Here is a 15,369-nt window from a genome sequence, read left to right on the forward strand (position 1 = left end):
GTTCTAAGATTAAAGGAACATGACTGGAACTAAGAACATTTTGAAGGACAAAATTGTTGGGATGTATGCCCTAAAGCCTCATAGTTATATGTTAATTGAATCAATGGTTGATTAGTTTTATGTAACTTATGCAATAATCCATTAACTAAGATCCAAGGTTATCTAATGTTACTTAAACATGTATGTGGATACATAAAGGTGGATCATGTATAAATGATAACCTAAATGGTATGTAGTACATAGATAAAGTCGAGTGCCTTATCATGGTAACACTACTGATATAGCCCACTTTGTAAATGTTACAACTAGTAAAGTATTGCAAATGATCTGATCTTGATCATTCATGTAGAGACATGTGAGCGGGTATCCTATATAAAGAGTTTGTATAAGGTCGGACCACAAAATGTTGAGTCTTTCTTCATAACACCGTTACTATAAGAGACTCACTTTTCACAAGGATGACTATAGATGACTTGACCTTAATCCTGAGTGAGTTGTGAACTCCTGCCTGTAAACCCCGAACCCTATTTTTCCTACTTAAGTATGATACTTAGTATGTTAATTAAAATTAAGTATAAGTTAATGTAATGTTTGTAGGGAAAGCTTGAGGATGATAAAGAGGAAGGAAAAGTTTTAAGTATCGAGAAACAAGGCTCTCAGGTAGCATTGGCATGAAGACATTAGGTGATGATATTTGGCTAAGTGTGAAAGCTAAATGTGTCATGTGTTGATAGCCATTTGTTGAAGGTTGTTGAGGTTTGCAGCAGCCATGCTCCTAGGAGGCTAGTTGATCGCATGATGAGTGTAAGGCATGAAGGAAATGACTAAGTGTTAGTCGTGAGTTGTTACTATGCGTTAGCGAGGGCAATGCGTCAATCAAAGGCCTTGAGAGTTTAGGTTGGCAAGAAGGTGCACAACATTGTATGGACGTCTAGGTGATGGGTTGCAATGTGCGTTGGTTAGGTGAGGCAGCGTGCATTGGCCAAATGAGTTGCGTGGGCAGGTAAGACCATGTGATGGTGATTGGTCTAGGTGATGAGCGCAAAGGACACTAATGTATGCGCTGGCTAGTAGACGATACGAGGCAATATAAGGAGCCTTGGACTCATGACTGAGGCTATGTGATGCTTAAGCAAAGGCCACAGGCAAGGGAAAGGCGATGGCACTAGACCAAACGATGGGCAAGATGCGTTGAGGCTATGTGTTGACCAAGGGGTTGTATGTTGAATGTGCCATGCGATGGAAAGATGATTAGTGAGCCTTGCATTGATTAAGTGGTGATCACAACTTAGTCACCCACTTTAATGGCCTAACTATCGAGATTAAGGGAACTAATCCCACTTAGTGGTTGAGTTAGTAGTCTAAGTTTTAAAAGAGGCATGTAGTGTTTAGTATAAAAAGGAAAGCCTCAGTTCAAGAACTCAGTTTGAGCAATCAACTTGTGCTATTTAGGTGATTCCAGAGACATTTGATTGAGTTGGTAGACATTTGAGTGTAGTTGAAGCACTAAGGCTACCGGAAGAAATCTTCTATGGATTCAAGTTGGAATCTAAAGAAAACTTCAAGAAGGTCAGGCTCTCGGATAAGTTTAAGCTAGTGGTGAAGATTAGAGAATTTCAACCAAATAAAGAGAAATTCATAGCTCAAATTTTAAGGTGAGCAAGTAAGATATTTTAAAACAAGTTTGTAGAAGGAAAGTTTCCAAGAAAAGGTCTGAAAAATAAGTTATTCGAGCTTAAAGATGAATATGTAATTTTGGTTTGAATAAGCAGGTAGCTGCTTAGGTTGAGCAAGCAAGCAACTTGCACGGCCAGATGGTGAGGTAAGTGAATGCGCGCGTGGAGAGCTAAGCTGCGTGAAAGGGATGCACTGGGTTGGGCACAAGGATGCGTTGAGATACGTTAGACCATGTGGCGCATATTGAATCGTAAGCACAGAAGGGCGTTGTGCGGGCGATAAGCTGTACGGCAGTGCACTGAGGTTGTGCGAGCAGGCGCGCGAGGCGCTGGGTGCAAAGTTGCACTAAGGGTATGTTGATGCGTAGCTGGACAAGTGCATGAGGCATGCAATGGGCGTATAGAAGGTCTTGTGGCTTAATAACCTAGAAACATAACTCAAGAAAATTCTAAGTGTTGAACGCATAAGAAGGTATGCGTTGAAGATTGAAAAGGATGCTTAAGGATAAGTATTAAGTTCAATCAAGTGAGTTAGTTTCACAAGGAGAGGCATTAGCTAAACACGTTATTCATTTTCCACAGGGTTATCACCAATATGAAAGGCTTATCAGCCCTAGGAAGAATGCCTAAGGCTGTGAGTGACAAAACTAAATGTTTTTCCAATGTTTTAGTAACACATGCTTTACTTAAATATTTAAACTCATGCTTGCTTATGTTAAGATGATGTTTGAAATAATTTCCAAGCAAACTAGATTTCATGAAGCCTATTAATGCATGCTAGTTTTAAGAAGTTTATGAAAGCATGGTTTAATATTTGTATACTCAATTTTCAGGAAGCATGCGTTGGAAGTTTTATGTTTTATAGTAAAGATGTTTAAGCATATGATTTATATTGCCTATGCTTCCAAAGTATGATTTAATTCAAAGAATGAGTTTTATGATGACTACTAGAACCTGATACTGAAGGACATTGTGAAGGTATCTGAGCAGTAGTACCTAAGGTATGACAGTACTTAGTTATTACCATGTGCACGTAGGTAGAGATGACGTTGATTGTGTTGAGATTACTCCACACCAACTAAGGTTTGCCATTGAGGGATTGAGCAAAAGGGTTCTCTCTCAACTAAGGATCATGTTAAGCTATGTTTGAAAATTTTAAATATGAGTTTGCTTGGCAAATTTTCAGTTTAAAACATGATGTTTATGATTTATTAGTCATTCACTGGGCTAGTAACTCACTCGTTTTAAATGTTTTCTTCCTCAAATAGTGGTCAATTCCCCAAAGGTTAATTGCACTGTTGCTCTGCCACTCAAGGACTTCAATCCTCAGAGAAGTTTTAGGTGTCTACTTGTAAATAATTGTACATATGTGTTGTGCATGTTAAGGACAAGGGCTAGCTATCAGGAGCCACTGAACTTTTTATCTGTTTGATGTAAATATGTTGAATGCTTAACTTTGGTTGTGCTATCTGAGATTTAAGTATTTTAAATATTTATTTTTATATTCCAGGGTTTTTTGAGCAAGTTAAGAATGTAGGTTAAACAGTAAGTGCCACAAAAGAGTTGGTAACTGTTTTCGTTGGTAATTGTTTTCGTCACATTCTCTTCTAGATTAAGATGGTAATCTGGAAAGGGGTGTGACACTACCTATGAGGGCGATCATTTGATCTGCATGGGTGAGAGTGGCTAGATTCGTCGATTCAATATGCCTATCATTTTGGGGATTCGTCTGATCGAGGAACTAGGAATGCAGCTACACAAGAAGAAATTCACTCATTCCCTAGTGTTAGGGTAAGTAAATGTTGGAATGCCTTGATTATGACCCTAGGGTTTAGTAGTGCGTTATATAAACTCTCTAACCCTAGAGACGTCATTTGGTGTATTTAGAAAACACTCTCTAATAATACTATTCTCCCTCTGCCCCATGGATGTAGCTAACATATTGTTAGTGAACCACATATATCTGCATGTTGATTCTTTTTACGTTTTTGTATTCTTTAATTGTCGATTATGTAATGTAAAGAAACTACTCCCTTAAAGGTTGATTCCGAGGCTTAAACAATGTGGTGACACACCCTCTCCTAGCTCGAAAGAAGTTTGGTCATAGTTGGACTATGACTTATTGTTCATTAGAGAGATCAGTGATACTTAAGGAGTTAGATGTAACTATAGGGCAAAATGGTCATTTTGGTCAAGTTGTGCTTACGAGCAATTTTGAAGGGTCATTGAACCGTTGATTGGTTATATCTAATGGACACAGAAATATATATGTAGTGTGAAGAGTACAACTATCGATCTTTAATGGAGTAACTGACAGTTAATGAATGTTGATTAATTTGATTAAAAAGTTCAATCATTTAGCTCAATAAGAGCTTCAATCATAAATACTTCTGTTAAATTAAATAACATCCATTGACAGTCGGTCACTTCATTAAAGACCAATAACTGCACTTTTTCGCAGTATAGATATATTTATGTGTCCATGAATATAATCAGTTAATAGTGAATTGACCTTTCACAAACTGCTCATAACTATAGTTGGGTCAAATTACCATTTTACCCTTGTAGTTACATGTAATTTTTTAAGTACCACTGATCCATCTAATGAACAATTAGTTATGGTCCAACTATAAACTAAACCCCTCTCTGGCCAATGAGAAGGTGAGGTGCCTCATTGTTCAAGACTCGAAGTCAATCTTTAAGGGAGAAATTTATCTATTTTCCCTCAAGACGGGAATGAGTGAATTTTATCTTGTGTGGTTGTACTCCCAGCTTCTTACTCGGACGAATCTCCAAAATGGTAGGCTTATTGAGTTGGCAGAACTGACGACTCTCACCCATACAAATCAAAGGATTGCTCTCATAGGCATGAGTTCACAACTCATTCAAGAATAAGGTCAAGTTACCCATGGTCATCCTAGTGAAATATAAATCTCTTCAAGTAATGGTGTTATAAAAGGGTCTAATCATTTTGTGAACCAGTCTAAAACAAACTCTTTGTATAGGATACCTCTACTCACATATCTTCACATGAATGATCAAGATCAAATCATTTGTGACACTTTACAATTATTGTAACAATTACAAGTTGTTTGTATCCATAGTGTTAATAGGATAAGGTACTCAATCTTATTCATATACTACAGACCATTCAGGTTTTTACTTAAATATGATCCACTTGTATGTCAACTACATACATGTTTAAGTTACATAAAATAACCTTGGATTTTAGTTTATTAGATTGGGTTAATGCAAATTAAATGTTGAAATAAAATAATACTTTACTTTATTAAATAAATAAATTGTGTACAAATAATTTACAAACTATGAAACCTATCAATTCCAACAAAGTGAGCAGTACACCCTATGTCAGTCAACCAAACAGATGAATTTGGCAAGACAGATGTATTTTAAGAAGAATTTGCTGAAGCAGCGAAAGCAACTAACTTGGTAGGTGGATGGTGACCTTGATATGAATAACTCATCCTATTGCAGCAATCGAGAGCAGAATGTCCAAACTTTTAACAAATTTGGCAATGAACTTTGTTATTCAAACGACTTTGATCAGGTGGTTTATTTGAAGAAAATTGTCTAGTAGTTGACTGATTGGAAGGAAAAGCTTCTTTGTAACAGGTTGTCAGTCTTGAGATTCAGGATATTTGTTCTTGATGATGAAGAAAAGTGTTTGTCCAAAGTTTCCCAAACTTCTTTAGCGCTTTGACATCCAACTACATAAGGGATAACATTCTGAGTTAAGGTTGCATTTCAGAGGAGTAATTAGAGCTTGATCATGGCCAGACCATTTCTCATATTCTAGATTACCAACAGATGGTTGTCCTTCAGTACACAAGACTTTAGAAGGAGTAGGATACCATCCATTAACAATTGTTTAGAGTTTATGTTCTTTGAGAAGAGGGGAATCTGAAAGAAGTGTCACAGGACATAATTTGTTGAATCAAGACTATACCAGATTGCAAATGTTCATGAGAAGAGATATGGAGGTAGTTTAAAATTCTCCATCTTGCATATTGAATGATCGATGATGAACATAGTAATGTCAACCGATCGAAAAAGAGAGAGAATGAAAGCACATATTGAATCGAAAAAATCACAAAAGATTGAATAGTAAAAGAAGAAGCAAAAGTTAAAGAGGATCACTAGAATGCTCTGATACCATGATAACAATGAGAATAAATATAGTCTCCCTCGTCTCATTAATGAATAAACCTCACAGATATTTATAATATAATGAGATTACACTTAGGGGAGATAAGATAATCTACCCATATAATGGAAACAAACTAACAGAAAACTACAATATTAACTAAACTGACATAAACTTCATCAAATAAGACCTTTTTTAAGTTTAATTTGAGACACAAATACATTTATAACTGATCATAAATTTAATGATATGTAATTATGTCACTTGTGATGGACTAAAATTTGGGTTAACCAGATAAATTAGAGAAGTTTCATTTGAAAAAAATAGTAAAATGTTTACAAAATTGTGAAAATAACAAAAACGAATTAAATAATAAAAATAATAACAAAAAATTGTTAAAACTGCCCACACCTAAAAGTAAATACGTAATGTTCAAAAATTGAAGCTAGGGAGTCTAAAAAACTACAAATACACTATAACTAAAAAATTACCACGCTCAATGTAGATGGCCAAATGTCCAATCTGTTGGGAATATCCTAGAACTCGCAGTTCATAAATTTTATGTTAAACATTCTATTTATCAATAAAATGTTATTGAGTATTTTATTCAATATAGTCATTAATATTGCATTCTATTATGAAAATCCAATAAACAAATCAATGGCTATAGTATGAATACTTTAACTTTATGTGTTGATATAAACAGGATCAAGTTATAATATATAGCCTAAATGGTCTATAAGTATATGGATGAAGTTGGGTATTTCATCCTGGTAACACTATTGGATGCGACCCATTTCGTATATTGATACAAATGATGTGATCCAAAAATCATTTATGTAGAGACACGTGAGTGGGGGCATCCTATGCAATGAGTTTGCATAAGACTGAACCTCGAAATAGTCACTTTTTTTTTATAACAACCGTTTACTGTTAAAACTGACTATTTTAAAATAATATGACCTAGGATAACATGATCTTAATCCTGAGCTCACTATGAACTCCTGTTTATTTCGGGATTATCCTTTGATCTGCATAGGTGAGAGTAGTCCAACAGCACTACTCAATACATCTCCCATTTTGGGGATAAGACCGGGTAGACTGTATACTTCCTCCTTCCCTCTACCAAATTCACACAGAGCCCACACCTCATGGATTCTCACTCCGAGAATACTAAGGTTGTCGAGTGGTAGTGTCGAGGGCTTGCTATTCGAGGATCAAACAGTTTGTGATTGTGACGAGAGAGCGAGAGATTGTTGTTCGATTGCTCATGAGAGCGAGAGATTATTGTACAATTACTCACGAGAGCAAGAAATTTCCAGAAGAAGAGTTCTTCAAAGGTATGTCTCTCAATTCCTTTTGTTTTAGTAAGAAAGCATGCTGTAATTTTCTCTATAATGCATAATTGTTCTTATATGTTTGTGAATGCATTTATTTCTTTCACAATGGGCTTGGAAAGATTTTGCTTCCACTCACTAGTTCTCTTGAATAAGAGTTCCTTCAATTGGTACCAAAGCCAGGTTGTTCTGATATTCCAAATTCATTGATGTATTGAATTGCATTTACATTCTTGGTGGGTTTTAAAGCATGTCTACATTATGTTTAAGTGTTAAATGCATTTGTAGATGTGGATTAATGGAGCTTCTGGGATGATTGCCTCTGGTTATTGCTTTCTTTTACATTTTGAAGTTAATTGCCCATGTGTTTTTGGGCATATTAACTTGTTATCGAGTCTATAATTCAAAGAGTTTGAGTTTATAAGAGTTTCGTGATGAAGCTTCAAGGCATGGAGATGCAGTTTACTTTGAGGAAGAAGAAGACCAAGAGTTGGTCAAATCGTGTAGCCCATGCTAAACGATCTTTTAGATTTAGCTAAACGATCGGGTAGAAAAGTTCTAACTCGATCGTGTAGCATTTACTAAACGATCGTATGGTTGATGCTAAACGAACGAGTGAACTGTTTACACAATCGGTTTGCGTTGGCTACTCGATCGTGTAAACGAAGGGGTAAATGATCGTTGAGTATGGGATACTCGTTGCATGGTACGCGCGCGCACTAAATGATCGTGTAGGCCAGCATGCTTCATCGCATAATCACTAGCTACATGATCAATCGGTAGGTGTTACTCAGCGCTTGGTGTTCGATCGTCTAGATGATCATGCTTCATCACGTAGTTGTCGTCTACTCGATCGTTTAGGCTTGTGTTTAAACTTGGTGCATTGTATGATCAAGTGGCCTTCATGCTTCATCGCATAGTCAAAGGTACTTGATCGTTGCTACACGATCGTGGTTACTCGACCAACTTTACTAAACGATCACAAGGAAAAGCTACACGATTAGGAAGCGAGGCTTTGCCCACGGTTCAAGACTCGATTCGCCTGTTTGAATCGGTTTACTCAATGGTTTATGTAATAGATAGTTTTCCTTTTCGGTTTTTGAGGCTAATCATCCCGGTCCATTAATTTTGGTGAATGTACATGAGATGAATGTTTAAATTATATGTCATATAGTATGCCATATAGTTTTTAACCCCACCATAGGTTATGCATTTGTCATGCATCATCTCTATATTGTAAGAGTTATGATATAGTAGTTTGCATGATTAAATTACTTTAAAGCATGGTCATGCATCATATAATATTAAAGTTATATTTATGCATGCATTAAGCATATTCATGCATCATCTTTGGTGTATGGAAGCATGTATGCTTAGTTCATTACTTTTTATATAAGAGTTATATATAGTAATGAATGGACATTGCATGAAGCATGATACATAGGTTAAATTTATAAGAGTTATAAATACCTAATCTAGCTTAGCAATGTGGATGATTTTTTGTTGTTTCCTTTTATAAGAGTTATTATGGAACTTATAACTAAAATCAATAAGAAAGACATGCATGCAAACTTAGGCTTGAATCTTCTTTTAAAAGAGTTTTAAAATTTGATGGAGATAGACCTAAGATCACGGTTCTAATGAGATTAGAAACCTAAGTTAATATTTTAATCAGTTTAATAGGATTAAATTGACCAATAAAAGATTAAATATGTACCAAATCTATCTATAAGGGACCTTTGTCTAAGGCGGGTTCTGTCTAGGCTGGGGTACTTAAGCTGACGGAAACGGAACACCCCTACCTGGGAACCTACCTAGAAAGGTGAATTAGATAGATTTGTTGCATGCATGTAAATTTGATGATAGTTCGTTAAAGTGTTTAATGGGACTTGACTCAAACTTGTTTAATTATCAAAAGCAATAGTTTTTTTTTAGCAAATTAAACTCACACTTAGATCAAATCAGTAGCCGCATTGTCTAAGTTAATGAAACCCTAGGTAGAACATTCAGTGGGAGGTACTTGGGGTATACTTTACTTAAACCTCTTCACGTTTCTCTCTAATGTTCACACTGTGAGATCTATCTTTGACCTCGGGGCACCCTGGGAGTATCCCCTTAAAAGATGGTGTTTGGGTAGGTCAATACCAAGGTGAATGGAGAGAATGTTCATAGTAAGTGAGAGCAAGACGTGTGACAACATATCCCATGGTCTTTCTCATTTAGGTTGGATAATGTTTTGTGCATAGCCTCGAGGCACCCTAGGAGTGTCCCCCTAAAAGATGGCAGTTTTGCATGACTCTTTATCTGATCTCCTGTATAGGATAAGGTCGCTTTAGTCTCTTGTCCTAATCAACTTTTTCCATACGGTGGGCGCATTAGGGTGGGACTCTAGGACCTAAAATGAGGGGTTACACTTATATGAAATTGTTAAAGGTTAACAGTTCTTGACCGAAAAATGGTGACTGTTAAAGTCAGTTACAAGAGTTGTTTCTGTCTAATGTTGAGAATGTCTCATCCTAGTGAAAAGCCACTTGATCATCCCACCGGTGACTTTTGTCCTGACTCGTTAGGGCATCATTACAAAATAGATGTCATTTCACTTAAGGTACATAAGAACTATTTTGCTAAGACTAAAATTGGTGTTAAAAGTGGTAATGAATAGACTCATTAAGTTTGTTCATGTTTTTCAGCAACTTTAAAATGGCTACAGCCACATTAGCTCTATTAAGTGCCGAAAAATTGACTGGCGAAAACTATGCTAGTTGGAAAAATATGATTAATACCCTACATATCATCGATGACCTAAGGTTCGTCTTTATGGAGAAGTGTCCTCCTATTCCAACTCAAACCGCTGCTCGAAATGTTCGTGAGGCTTATGAGAAATGGACACGGGCGAACGAGAAGGCTCGAGCTTATATCTTGGCCAGTCTAAACAAAGTTTTGGCCAAGAAGCATGGGCCTATGCTCTCTGTGCGTGAGATCATGGAGTCCCTACGAGGAATGTTCAAACAACTGTCTAGACAGCTCAAGCACGAAGCTCTGAAATGCATCTTCAACTCCAAAATGGAGGAGGGTACATCTATCCGAGAACAACTTCTGAACATGATGGTCCACTTCAATGTGGCGGAGATGAATTGGGCCTGCATCAATGAAGGCAGCCAGGTTAGCATAATTCTACACACATTGCCAGATAGCTTCCTACACTTTGTCAGCAATGCTGTGCTGAACAAAGTTGATTATTCCCTTACAGCTCTCCTTAATGGGTTGCAGACATTCCAATCCTTATTGAAAAGCAACAAGAAGAAGATTGTGAGGCAAATTTTGCTTCATCATCTAAGAAGTTCCATTGGCGTTCGACCTCAAGAACTAAGTCTGCACCTTCTACTTCTAACACTACCAAGTGGAAGAAGAAGAAGGGTAGTAACAAAAACGGAAGGCACCTGCTAACCCACAACTTGCTGCACAGTGGAATAGGCGATCAGCGCCGATTGAAAAAGGAAAATGTTTCCATTGCAACCAAGATGGGCACTAGAAACAGAACTGTCCTTGCTGGTTGAAGGGGAAGAAGAAGGCTAAGGCCAAGGCAAAACAAGGTAAATATGATTTACTAGTTTTAGAAACTTGTTTAGTAAAGAATGATGATTCTGCCTTGATTATAGACTCTGGGGTTATTAATCATGTTTGTTCTTCTTTTCAAGGGATTAGATCCTGGCAACAGCTTGAGGCTGGAGAGATGACGATGCAAGTAGGCATCGGGCATGTCGTCTCAGTTGTAGCAATGAGAGGGCTCCAGTTGACTTTACAGAATAAATTTATCATTTTGAATGATGTATATGTTGTTCCCGAGTTAAAGCTAAACTTAATTTCTGTAAAGTGTCTGATTGAATGTAAATATACTCTCAACTTTTCGGTGAATAAAGTGTTTATTCTGAAATATGGTTTTGAGATTTGTTCAGCAAAACTGGAAAATAATTTGTATGTGCTAAGGTCGTTAGCAACAAATTCCCTCTATAACATAGATATGTTTAAAATTGTCGTAACTCAAAATAAACGACTTAATGTTTCTTCTAAAGAAAATGCCCAATTTTGGTACCTTCGATTAGGGCACATCAATCTCAATCAGATTGAGAGGTTGGTAAAGAATGGACTTTTAAGCGAGTTAGAGGAAAACTAAAAGACATTTTACTGGAAAAGGTTATCGAGCCAAAGAGCCTCTAGAGTTAGTACATTCAAACCTTTGTGGTCCAATGAATGTGCGAGCCAGGGGAGTCTAGGAGTATTTCAACACTTTTACTGATGATTACTCACGGTATGGGTATGTTTATTTGATGTAACAAAAGTCAGAATCCTTTGAAAAGATTAAAGAGGCTGAAGTTGAAAATGGATTGGATAAACGAATAAAAACACCTCGATCAGATCAGGGTGGAGAGTTTTGGATTATGAGTTCCAAAACTATATGATAGAATATGGAATTTTTTCCTAACTCTTAGCGCCTAGTACAACTCAGCAGAATAGTGTAATAGAGAGGAGAAATAGAACCCTATTGGACATGGTTCGATCGATGATGAGTTACGCTTCCTTACCAGACTCGTTTTGGGGTTTTGTAGTGGAGACTGCAGCTTATATCCTCAACTGTGTTCCTTCCAAGAGTGTTGCCATAACACCTTTGGAGTTGTGAACAGTCGTAAAGCTAGATTGCATCACTTCCACATCTGGGGTTGCCTAGTACATATGCTTGAGGCTAATCCTAAGAAACTGGAACCACGTTTGATAGTGTGCCTATTTGTAGGCTACTCCAAAGGGACACGAGGTGGTTACTTTTATGATTTTAAGGAAAAAAAAAAGTGTTTGTGTTGACAAGCAATACCTTCCTGGAGGAGGATCATATGAGGGAGCACAGTCCACGTAGTAAAATCGTGTTGTGTGAACTTTTCAATGAAACTATTGAAACTTCAACAAGAGTTGTTGAAGGCCCTATTACATCAACAAGAGTTGTTGATGGAAGTTCATCTAGTAGGTCAAATCCACCTCAAGAGTTGATGGAATATCGATGTAGTGGGAGGGTTGCAAAACCACCTGTTCGCTATATGGGTTTCACTGAAATCTTTGCTAGGGTAGCCGATGGCAAGGTTAAGGATCCGTTGTCTTATAAGAAGGCAATGGAAGATGTTGACTGGGATGAATGGGTCAAAGCCATGAATCTCGAGATGGAGTGTATGTACTTCAACTAAGTATGGGATCTTGTAGATAAAGGAAATCACAAACAGAGATCTCTATGAGCTGCGGAAGTAGATCGTTCCAAATTCCATTGGAATGAACACAACAATCACAGTCTAACCAAAAACATACAGATTATGTATAAATAGAAATTACAGCATACTACAAGAGGATACAAGGGATAAAGTATGCGTACCTTTGAAAAACTATTCTTCAAGTATCCCTCGATCAGTCTCCAATGCGTCTAAAGCAGCACTCGAATGCAACGAACAGAACATCACCTCCATGAACGTCTGAATGCTCATCGAACCCAATCGAGTCCATCGATTCACGAACGGATGTAGAACACCACCACAAATGTTACCTTGGTATTTTCTGTGTGAGAATCCAGGAGTTGTGGGCTATGTATGATCTTGGATTGAGGAAGATAGGAGATATATGATCGAGTAAGTGAGAGAAATGAAGACTCTATCTATCGGATAGGCAATGTACTCGATCGTTTAGAAAATGGAAGCCTATCATATAGACTTTGCTACTCGATCGTGTAGCAACGATCAAAGAATAACTATCGCATGATCAACTTTTAACGATCGTGTATGCTCTCAACGGCTATCACTTAATAAAAACTCTTTTACTTGATAGCCTTTTTCCATGACATTCTTTCGAGTGAATCCAACTACTAATTTTGGAAAAAAAAATTCCTTTTATCTCACGGTTACCATAAAACTTCTAATAACGTCCCACTTAATTCAGTTATTAGAGAAAAAGAATTAATTATAATTAATATATTATAAATAAATATGATAACCAACTTATTATATTATATTTATAACATATAGTTTTAATATTTCATCATATGAAACATATAAACCATAGTTCTTTTTCAATTTTATGGTACTTAATATAAATCATATTTATATTAATTCCTTCAATTAATATATCTAATACATCATATCAATTATATCATATATAATTGAATTTACTCTTGTTAATTTGAACACTTCAAACTAACCCAAAATCTGATTCTCAACTTGAACCCATTGAGCTACCAAGGGGACCTCATGAACCTGTAGCTTGAAGCTCCAACAATATGTGAATAACTGACTAAACTTTTTAGTCACGAGATCCACCATCCGTTAACTGTTGGTCACTCCACTAAAGACCGATAGCTGCACTCTTCGCAATACAGATATATTTTTGTGTCCATATAATCAGTTAACTATGCGACAACCCTTTACAAATCGCTCGTAAGTACAGCTGGGCCAATTTACCGTTTTGCTCATGTAGTTACATCTAACTCTTTAAGTACTACTTATTTCTCTAATGAACAATAAGTCATAGTCCTACTATGACTGAGTCCTCTCTTCCAAAGAGAGGGTGTGGCCACTATGTTCAAGACCCAGAATCAGTCCTTAAAGGAGCAATTTATCTAATTACCCCTGCTTCAGCGAATCAGTGAATTTCGTCTTGTATAGCTAAGTTCCCAACTCCCTAATCAGACGAATCCGCAAAAAGGTAGCTTGTTGAGTTGGCAATCTGGCCACTTTCACCCATACTAATCAAAGGAGCGCCCTCATAGGCAGGAGTTCCTAAAACACTCAAGATGAAGATCATGTCACCTATGGTCATTTTAGTGAAATGTAAGTCTTAATTATTAACTGCGTTATATAAAGAGACTAACCATCTTGTGGTCCGGTCTTATACAAACTCTTTGTATAGGACACCCCCGCTCGCATGTCTCTACATGAATGGTCAGGGTCAGACCATTTGTAGCACTTTACAACACTTGTAAATATCTACAAAGCGGGTCATATCCATAGTGTCACAAGGATAAAATATCTCTTCTTTATCCTTATACTACGAACCATTTAGGTCATTACTTAAGGTATGATCCACTTGTATGTCTTACATACATGCTTAAATTACATAAAATAACCACGGATCTTAGTTTATTGGATATGAGTAAATGCAAATAAAATAACATTTATTTTATTAATAACAATGTGTACAAAATGTTTACAAACTACGAGACCACCGGGAGAATTAGGACACCAATCCTAACAATCTCCCACTTGTTCTAATGCCTTGAGAGACTAATGTATAATATTTAAAAACAGTACAATATACAATAAACTAGGGCATACTTTATACCCCTGTATCATCTCCCACTTGTCCTAGACAAGGTGCCGTATGTCCCATAGACCCAGACTATCCAGATGACCCTTGAACACTTTAGTCGTGAGAGCCTTTATAAATGGATCAGCAACATTGTGCTCCGATGTGATCTTCGTGACTATCACGTCATCGTGATGCACAATCTGCCTAATCAAACGATACTTCTATTCAATATGCTTACCTTTTTGGTGACTTCAGTTCTTTTGAATTTGCCACAGCCCCCCTGTTATCAAAATAAAGTGTGATCGACAAAGACATATTTCGAACAACTTCTAAATCTGTAAAGAACTTCCTAAGCGAAACAACTTCTTTAGCAGCTTCACAAGTGGCTACGTATTCGGCTTCCATAGTGGAGTCCGTGATGCATCCTTGCTTGATGCTTCGCCAAACTACATCCCCTCAATTTAGAGTGAAAACGGACCCTGATGTTGATTTCTGAGAATTTCTATCAGTCTGAAAGTCAGAGTTTGTGTATCTTGTAAGGATCAAATCATTATCTCCATACATGAGCATGTAGTCTCTCGTTTTTCAAAGATACTTGAGAATCGTTTTGACCGTTGTCTAGTGATCTAATCTTGGATTGGACTAATATCGACTGACAATCCCTACTGCATAGCAAATGTCAGGTCTAGTACATAACATTACATACATAAGGCTTCCAACAACCGAAGCATAAGGAATACGTCTTATTTTCTCAACCTCTTGAGGTGTCTTAGGACACTGTTCCTTAGACAAAATAATTCCATACCTTAATAGTAATAAACCCCTCTTGGAATTCTGCATCAAGTACCTGATCAAC

The sequence above is a fragment of the Benincasa hispida genome, chromosome 2 (assembly GCF_027475165.1).
Source record: "Benincasa hispida cultivar pf3 chromosome 2, pf3_genome.v1.1, whole genome shotgun sequence".
In the NCBI taxonomy this organism is placed as follows: Eukaryota; Viridiplantae; Streptophyta; class Magnoliopsida; order Cucurbitales; family Cucurbitaceae; genus Benincasa; species Benincasa hispida.